The following is a 9,727-nucleotide window of genomic DNA, read 5'->3' on the forward strand; positions in this document are numbered from 1 at the left end:
GCAATATCCGATGAAGCTGGAAGCCATCATTCGCAGCAAACTAACACGGGAACAGAAAACCAAACACTGCCTGTTCTCATTCATAAGTGGGAGTTGAACAACAAGAACACATGGATAGAAGGAGGGGAACATCACACACTGGGGCCTGTCTAGGGGTGGGGGGCAAGGGGAGGGAGAGCAATAGGACAAATACCTAATGCATGCAGGGCTTAAAACCTAGATGATAGGTTGATAGGTACAGAAAACCACCATGGCACATGTATACCTATGTAACAAACCTGCACATTCTGCACATGTATCCCAGAACTTAAAGTTTAAAAAAAAAAAAAAAAAGAATATCCAAGCTGACCTGCCCACCCACCCACTGAGCAGCCGACACACAGGCGAAGCTGAGACATGGAGCAGCAGCACATGAAACAAATGCACTGCACTTTTGTGAACTAACTCCTGTCAGAGATTTACAAATAATGTTGGCTAAATGAATCAGTCAGGCAAGAATAGGATACTTCTTTCTTGTTCCATTGGAATAACTCTATGGAAGGTTTTAAGTGGGCAGAATTTGAAAGTATCATATCTATATTCAAATAAAGGGAAAATCCACAGAATTCTTATGTACCTGGTATGGGTTAAAATGTGCTTCCTGAGCCTGAATTAAAGCTTTGCATTGTATATTCTTCTATACAACATGTGTGTATAACCAGCAAAGAGAAAAATGGTTTAATAATTGACTGTATTAGTACTCCTTTACAATATTAAGGGGTAATGCTAAGGAAAACTAATTTCAATTTATCCTCTCTGGACTCATCGGTCTAAGGGGAAGGATAAATAGCCCAGTCTAAGGAGAAGAATAAATATGTATATTCTCTCCATATACAATATCAAGTCTTTCCAGAAAGATGGTCCTATGCCTGAGCCCAGGTATTTCAGGGAAAATATATAAGTATAATCATCTTAGGGGCTTTCAGATGTAGGTTCAGAGGAAGCACTAATTCTGATCATAAGAGGGGCTTCTTGGACCAACAACAGAGTTGGACAAGCAAGGATCCAGTTTATGAATTGTGATATATTTTTTGTTGTTAGACACAGAGGACTAAAGATATCCCCTGGGGTGAATTTACCTCCCCCTTAGTGTGTGTTTAGAGTAACATGGCAGAAAGGAGGAGTTGTGGCTCGAATTTGAAGTGCAGATACCAAGTAGGGTTGATAATAGGACATGAAACAGAAACTTCTGGAATTGTCCCCATACCACCACAATTATAAATGGGAAACTGTACCATGACCCAGAAGAAGGGATTGAAATCACAAATGGGGTTTGAGAGTGAGAGGAACTGGGTAATCCATCCAACTTACTATCCCCTAAATCACCAACTTGTTGATATTTATTGTGGAAGGTTGGAAGCTAAATGAGTTTGTGCCAACTACAATTGTTCTGGATCTGAAATCATGTCTAATATGAGGATGATATTTTAAATCTTAACTGAATGAGATCACTGACCAGGAAAATATATTCTTTTCTTTATTTTCCTGTGTTTAATTTTTAAGTAGGTAATTTATTCATAAATTTTAAAATTCAAAACAAATAAAAGAACAGATAATGAAAATTCTTCATTCTATTCCTGTTTGTTCCCCAGCCACTCATTTACTTTTCCTCGGGGACACCACCCTTATCAATTTCTCTGTATTCCATCAGAGATTTATTATACTTAACACTATACTTGTGTTATATGAGCAAACACTCATTATTCTTACCTTTTTTGCATAAGTAGTAATATATTACACATACTGTTCAGCACCTTGCTTTAATAACATATGTATCTTAAAAAACATTCCAATTCAATACATAAAAAGTGTCTCTGTTATTTTTAAATGACTGTGCATTGTGCTATTGTATTAATGTACCTTTCTACATTTAATTTGTTTCATATTGATTGACATTTAAGTTGCTTTTTTTTTTTTTTTTTTTTTTTTGAGACGAGGTCTCACTCTTGTCCCCCAGGCTGGAGTGCAATGGTGTGATCTCGGCTCACTGAAATCTCTGCCTCCCAAGTTCAAGCGATTCTCCTGCCTCAGCCCCCCACCGAGTAGCTGGGATTACAGGTGCGCCTGCCACCATGCCTGGCTAGTTTTGGTATTTTCAATAGAGATGGGGTTTCACCATGTTGGCCAGGCTGGTCTTGAACTCTTGACCTCAGGTGATCCACCCACCTCAGCCTCCCAAAGTGTTGGGATTACAGGCGTGAGACACTGCACCCGGCCTGGTCTTTTATTATTACAATTATAATGCTTCAGTGAATATTCTTCTATATATATCATTTTACATAGTGCAAATAAATCTGTAAAATCAATTCCTAGAAAGGGAAATGTGGGCCATAGTACAAATGCACTGTAATTTTGATAACTATTGCCAAATTACATCCCATAGAAGTTGTAAGAATTTGTATTCACTCCATCTTTAACATAATTTTATTAAATGTTTTGATATCACTAGTCTTATATGTTAAAAAATAGGATCTCAGATTGGCTGTAATTTGCATTTCTCTTATTATGAGTGAGATTATCTTTTCATATGTATAACAATACTTGTATGTCCGTTGCCAGGACACATTAGGCCTTCCACATAAAAATAAATGTGTATATATATATTATTCTCATTCAGGTTATAGGAACACTTTTCCAGTTAAAGCAGCAAGGCAGTATCAACAATGTGTAGTCTGGTGCAGAATGTTGTTCAAATACACAGAATCTCTGATCCCAATATATCTGCTTAGGAAATAAACTTCACAATTACTATTGTCTATTAATGGGTTCACAATATGAATATGTATAAAATGAAATTTTATTTGTTCTCATCTTCAAGCAATGGATGTAATGGGACTATGGAATGGATTAAAATTCTCCCCACTCTAAAATGTTAGCAGGTTTGAGTCTATTAATAGAACTTTTCTTTGGGGTCCTGTCTTATAGATCCTTCCTATATGATGCTATCTCTGTAGTCACTTGCCTCCTACCAGATAAGACCAAGGAATAGAAAAAAATTAAGTGGAGGAAATAAATTTAATCTGTAATTCCCACCACCCTCCCACTGCAGGTGTATTTTGTCATAACCATGGAGGTACTACTATATAAGACTCGAACATTTCTTTGTTGAAGCCCAAGTGGAGGAAGTAAAAGTGAAGCTTACTTATTTAGTACATTCATAGAAAAAAAACTCATAGAAATTGAAACAAAAACTTCAGAAAAAATAATAATTAAACATATAAAATTTCTTATTGATTAAACCAAATCAAGGACTTATGACTTTTCATTCATCAAAAATATTAAGTAAAAATGAAAATTTCCTTTGACCATACAGAAGACATGCAATAGCTTAATTACACAAAAAGAAGTAATGCTTTAGAGCCCAAGAAAAATATAATTTTATACCCCCAAATTACTGGATATTAAGAAATTTTACTTGACAAAAACTTTACTTTTCTGGTTTGGATCCCTAATCCTGTTCCTTATAGTGATAAGCTACTATGATCATGGCTGTCATTATGACTTAATTGACCCAAATTTCCCTGACTACAAATAATTATAGGACATGGAAAGAAAACCCATTCCTCTTTAAAGCATATCTGGAAACTACTCATGAGGATTTCTGGAGAAATGAAGAAAACTCAGCTCCCATGCCAGAAACCAACTATGGGTTTTAATCTGAATTACATCTAATCACATACCTGCACAGCATATATAGGTGGAAACTGAGCTTTATAGAAGTGGTATAGTTACTGGGTAAGTGAATCCATGAGGATAAACAAATGCTAATGTTAATTGGTGTGTATAGCACCTAAGTCAACCTCAAGGTGACTAATATGAAGACAGAATTATAAAGTACACTAGATCTCGCCCAACTGTGCCTAACTATAAATTATTTCTATTAACAGACATAATATTTAGTAAGAATTTGCTAGTACCCTGAGTGATAGTGAATTCAAAATGAATTCCATTTTAAAATAATCTCAAGTCAGGTAAATAATCAGTCTAATATAATTGAAATAACAAATGGGGCCAGGTGCAGTGGCTCATGCCTGTAATCCCAGCACTTTGGGAGGCCAAGGCGGGTGAATCATTCAAGGTCAGGAGTTCAAGACCAGCCTGACCAACGTGGCAAACCCTGTCTCTACCAAAAATACAAAAATTAGCCAGGTGTGGAAGTGTACACTTATGGTCCCAGCTACTTGGGAGGCTGAGGTAGGAGGATCCCTTGAACCCAGGAGGCAGGAGTTGCAGTGAGCCGTGATCATACTACTGCACTCCAGCCTGGGCGACAGAGTAAGACCATGCCTCAAAAATAAATAAATAAATAACAAATGGGAAAGTACATAGACGTTTTAAGAATAAGATCCTGGGAGAGGAGACAAGGCAATGTGAGTACGGAAAGAAGACAGAATGATACAGCAGTGCTGGCTTTGAAGACGGAGTAAGAGCCACCAGCCAAGGAATGTGCACAGCCTGCAGAAGCTGGTGGCTCTCCCCTAGAGCCACGAGAAGGAACACAGCCTTCAAGGTGCCAACACCATGATCTTAGCTCAGTATGACCCATTTCAAACTTCCAACCTCCAGAACTGTAAATAGTGAATTTGTGTGGTTTTCTTCTGCTATTACTGTGGTAATTTACTACAACAGCAGTAGAGAACTGCTACAAAACCTTCAGGAGGGGTAAAACAGCACAGGCTTCATCGACTCATGCATTCACTTCAATAATACAGAAAATTGTCCAAGGTAAAGCATTGTGTTGTGTTCCCTGCTGGGAATGAGGTAGGGAGGCACTGAGATGAAAGTTGTGCCTGGTGCCCATGAAGGTAGGTAATGGACATGCAGAAAGAGCAGGGAGAGGTGGAACCCAGAGTGGGACCAAGAATGAGGGACTGAGCTGGCAAGGTGGCTCAGCTTGTGATCCCAGCACTTTGGAAGGCCAAGGCCAGAGGATCGCTTGAGCCCAAGTATTCAAGACCAGCCTGGCAACACAGTGAAACCCCTCACTCTAAACGAGCGACAGAGAAAAAATAAGGGACAATGAGTCACATTAAGTCCTCTTTGGCCAAAAATATTGCAGTGAGGGTCTGTTTCATCCCTTCTCTCCCATCTCAGAGAAATTGAGGTTACTGCTAGTCTCACCTGCATTCTGGATTCAGTTTCAGGACCTTTCCTCCAGTGATAAATGTGCAGTGCCTTAGGGGAACCTCAGCCAAAGTTATAAACTTCAACTGGCCACCACAAGAGTGTGCATGTGAGGTGACTGCATTTTTTCCCCCTGCCAAACCAGAAATAGCCGGTATAGGAATGAACGAGCATGAAGATTGGAAATTGATCCGATTGGAAGGAAGCCCAGGTTAGGTTTGGGCGCCTCCAAAAGCTCCCTTTTTAAAGTCACCTGGACTGAGGCGTCGAGCTTTCAGCTCCACCAAACTCTCACCTGGCCTGGCAGCGAGCGGCAGAAGAGCGCGGGAGCCCGGTACCCAGCGCACCGAGCCCAGTAGAGAGCTGAGACGCAGGCACGTGCATCTCCAGGATGATAGGCGACATTGCAAGATATCTCTACACCTAGCAGCTCAGGGGGCTCCAAGCAGAGCAGCAAGTTCGAGAATCTGGACGCGGAGCCGAGTAAGGCGCAACCCAGCGGGCCTCGGGCCGCCCTTTCATCGGCTCGTTCATTAACACCTGTGGGTGCCTCCAGACTGTGATCATTGGAGGGCTCGTCAACTCCCTGGGCTGGGTGTTGAGTGCCTACGCTGCAAACGTGCATTTTCTCTTCATTACTTTTGGAGCGGCAGCTGGCCTGGGCAGCGGGATGGCCTGTCAGCGGTTGTCATGGTGGGTGAGCAGGTATTTCCGAAGAGACGCGCCCTCGCCCAGGGCCTCAGCACTAAGGGGACCGAATTCGGTACGTTCCTAATGACTGTGCTACTGAAGTACTTGTGCGCAGAGTGTGGCTGGAGGAATGCCATGTTGATCCAAGGCGCCGTTTCCTTAAACCTGTTTGTTTTTGGGACCCTCATGAGGCCCCTCCCTCCTGGGAAAAACCCAAATGACCCAGAAGAGAAAGATCTGCGCGTCCTGCCGGCGCACTCCACAGAGTCTGTAATGTCAAATGGACAGCAGGGAAGAATAGAAGAGAAGGATGGCGGGTCTGGGAACGAGGAGACCCTCTGTGACCTGCAAGCCCAGGAGTGCCCCTATCAGGCCAGATCATGTACGCTCTCCGGTTCTGAAGACGGTCAGCTGGCTCATTATGAGAGTCAAGAAGGGCTTCGAGTACTGGCACTCAGGCTATTTTGGGACAGCCTATTTACAAATCGAATGTTGGTAGCCTTTGTTTTCTGGGCTTTATTTGCATACAGCAGCTTTGTCATCTCCTTTATTCATCTCCCAGAAATCGTCAATTTGTATAACTTATTGGAGCAAACGGACGTTTTCCCTCTGACTTCAATTATAGCAATAGTTCACATTTTTGGAAAAGTGATCCTGGGCGTCATAGCTGACTTACCTTGCATCAGTGTTTGGAATGTCTTCCTGTTGGCCAGCTTCGTTCTTGTCCTCAGTATTTTTGTTTTGTTGTTTTTGGTTTTGGTTTTGGTTTTGGTTTTTTTGAGACGGAGTCTCGCTCTGTTGCCCAGGCTGGGGTGCAGTGGCACGATCTCGGCTCACTGCAAGCTCCACCTCCTGGGTTCACGCCATGCTCCTGCCTCAGCCTCCCGAGTAGCTGGGACTGCAGGTGGCCCCCACCACTCCAGGCTAATTTTTTGTATTTTTAGCAGAGATGGGGTTTCACTGTGTTAGCCAGGATGGTCTTGATCTCCTGACCTCCTGATCCGCCTGCCTCAGCCTCCCAAAGTGCTGGGATTACAGGTGTGAGCCACCGCACCTGGCCTCCTCAGTATTTTTAATTCTGCCATTGATGCATATGTACGCTGGCCTGGTGGTCATCTGCACACTGACAGGGTTTTCCAGCGGTTATTTCTCCCTAATGCCCATAGTGACTGAAGACTTGGTTGACATTGAACATTTGGCCAATGCCTACGGCATCATCATCTGTGCTGATGGCATCTCTGCGTTGTTGGGACCACCTTTTGCAGGTAAACTTTCTGAGGTTTTAAGAGTTCATAGTGCATATAGATATGGTGTGTTATGTTAAAAAGTCCAAGATAAAGAAGGAGGTTTCCAAAAAAAGAATAAGATCCTGAAGTGTATCCAGCAAAAAAACCGAACTGTGTTAAGAAATCTACATGGGGCGGGGCGCTGTGGCTCACGCTTGTAATCCCAGCACTTTGGGAGGCCGAGACAGCCGGATCATGAGATCAGGAGATCAAGACCATTCTGGCTAACATGGTGAAACCCTTTCTCTACTAAAAATACAAAAAATTAGCCAGGCTTGGTGGCACGCACCTGTGGTCCCAGCTACTCGGGAGGCTGAGGCAGGAGAATTGCTTGAACTCAGTAGGCAGAGGTTGCAGTGAGCCCAGACAGCACCATTGCACTCCAGTCTGGGCGACAGAGCAAGACTCTGTTTCAAAATAATAATAATAATAATAATAATAATAATAATAATAATAAAAGGAAAAGAAAAGAAATCTACATGGAGCTAAATCATCTTGGGATATGAAATTTACCTGGTTTTCACTGAAGCCGTCTAATCTTTAAAAATTCCATGAAATAAAGAACTAGGTGAAATTGACATAAATGTTCTCAATGACTGGAACACATAAGAATGAGTCGGCTTAGCTTCAGGGACAGTGAGGTTATGGAAATCAATGAGCATTGCCTTAGTGTGATTTGAAACGTCTGAGTCAGTTCACATTTAATTGTAGGTCAGACTTTGCCCATGTTCAAGAGACAGAGGCTGTTAATTGCTTAGAAAGAGCTAACGAAAGAATAAAACATGGTTTAATGGACTTACAGAATTACAAAGCAGTGTTTCAAAATAAATCATGATATATAGTTCACAATTCATATATAAAGAAGAACCAATAATAGCTACATAGCTAATAATACTTTGCCACCCAAGATTGTGCCTTTAGTTATGGAGTATGATTTTTCCCCTTTTTTATTAAAGCATAACATGTCTGCAGAAAAGTGCAAAAATTCTAAGTATACACTTTGAGGAAGCATCATGGATGGAACACATCTGTGTAACTACCACTTGGGTCAAGAAATAAAATATGACTATTAACCCTGAAGGCCTCCTCATGTTCATCCCAATTTCTAGTGTCTCCTTCCTCTGCAAAGAAAATCAGACTTCTAACAGTACAGATTACTTTTATGTGGTTTTGAACTTTATAAATGCTATTATACACCCGGTATTCTTTTGTATCTGGTCTCTTTTGTTCAATATTAATTTTGTGTGTTTCTTCCATGTTGTATCATGTTTTTGTAGTTTGTTCATATCATTTAAATTATGTTTAATTTATTAAAATAGAGATGGGGTCTCAATATGTTGCCCAGACTAGTCTCAGACTCCTGGACTCAAGCAATACTCCTGCCTCGGTTTCCCAAAGTGCCAGGATTACAGGCATAAGCCACTGTATTCAGCCTGTTTATTTCATTTTAAGGTATAATTTTATCAACAGCATTTCAAATACGTATAAAGAAGTGAGGTCTGCTGAGAATGGTATAACAGCCACTTGTGAGCTTCAGGAGTTCTAGTTCATTTTTGTTCTTCCCATAGCCTGTCCCATTTACCAACACTATGCTTATATATACACTAGTTCTCAGTGAGTTGTTTTATGCCTCTGGCTGGGAGTCTCAAATCATGGTCACTGCAGCACAGACAGAGAAATATGGCCTTGCTCTAAGAGACTAATATTGTATATTCAACTACTCCTCTGTCTGTAGAAAAAGACAGCAATTCTAGCAATTGCTCAATAATAAATGGCAACTCAATTAATGCATCTAATGTTAATATCAGAGGACCACACCTTTAAGGTCATAGTGTAACTTTTGTAGCTAGAGGAAAAGGTTGCTTTTCATAATGAAATATTAATAGTAGCATTTGGCAGAAACTTCTGAAACTTGAGAGTATAACACTTAGTCTCAATAGGTTGATAGAAACCAGACTGGCTTCAGTTTGTAAGTCATCTTAATTTGTACCTCAAATTAATATAAAATGGAGAGGTCATAGAGGTGGATGTTAATCAAACACAGCAGTGAAATGAATATCTTAGACAAATTTATAGCCAATGGAAAACTTGTGAATGGAGGACCCTAGACTGCTGTGGAAAAAGCATTCTTGCCTAGCAACTCACAGCCTGGCTGGGTTTGGGCTGGGTGCCTATTTTTAGTTGTCTTCAGTTACTGAGCCAGATGAATACTGCCCCTTCTTTCAGTTTGCTTTGGATAATGGCCAAATGCCAAAATCTACTATTCCTTAAATAGCATAGCTCCCGTCTGTTCACAGTCAACAAGAAGAAATTAAGATGTAGAATATGCTTGGTCTCTTGGTCATTCCTGCCTAATAAGACTGAGAGAGATTTGAACTATTTGTCACATGACTTTGTCTTATTTTTTGAACATATAGAATTGGTAAGCTGTCATTAAAAGGGTATGATGCAGCAAGGCTGAATCCAAGTTTTCCCTAGGAAAGAATTTATATAACTTATAGCAAGGAAATGAGACAAAAGCACAAGATATTCTGTAGTCTTTCTATCTTGCATGGTATCTTGAGAATTTTCACATGTAGCTATTTTGT

At 40.7% G+C, this 9,727-nt stretch overlaps 1 pseudogene; it reads left to right on the forward strand.

The window, feature by feature from the left end:
• Positions 1-4,838: 4,838 nt before the first annotated feature.
• LOC472837 (monocarboxylate transporter 14-like) lies at positions 4,839-7,300 on the forward strand (annotated as a pseudogene).
• Positions 7,301-9,727: the final 2,427 nt, after the last annotated feature.

Source organism: Pan troglodytes, chromosome 7 (genome assembly GCF_028858775.2).
Source record: "Pan troglodytes isolate AG18354 chromosome 7, NHGRI_mPanTro3-v2.0_pri, whole genome shotgun sequence".
NCBI classification, from domain to species: domain Eukaryota; kingdom Metazoa; phylum Chordata; class Mammalia; order Primates; family Hominidae; genus Pan; species Pan troglodytes.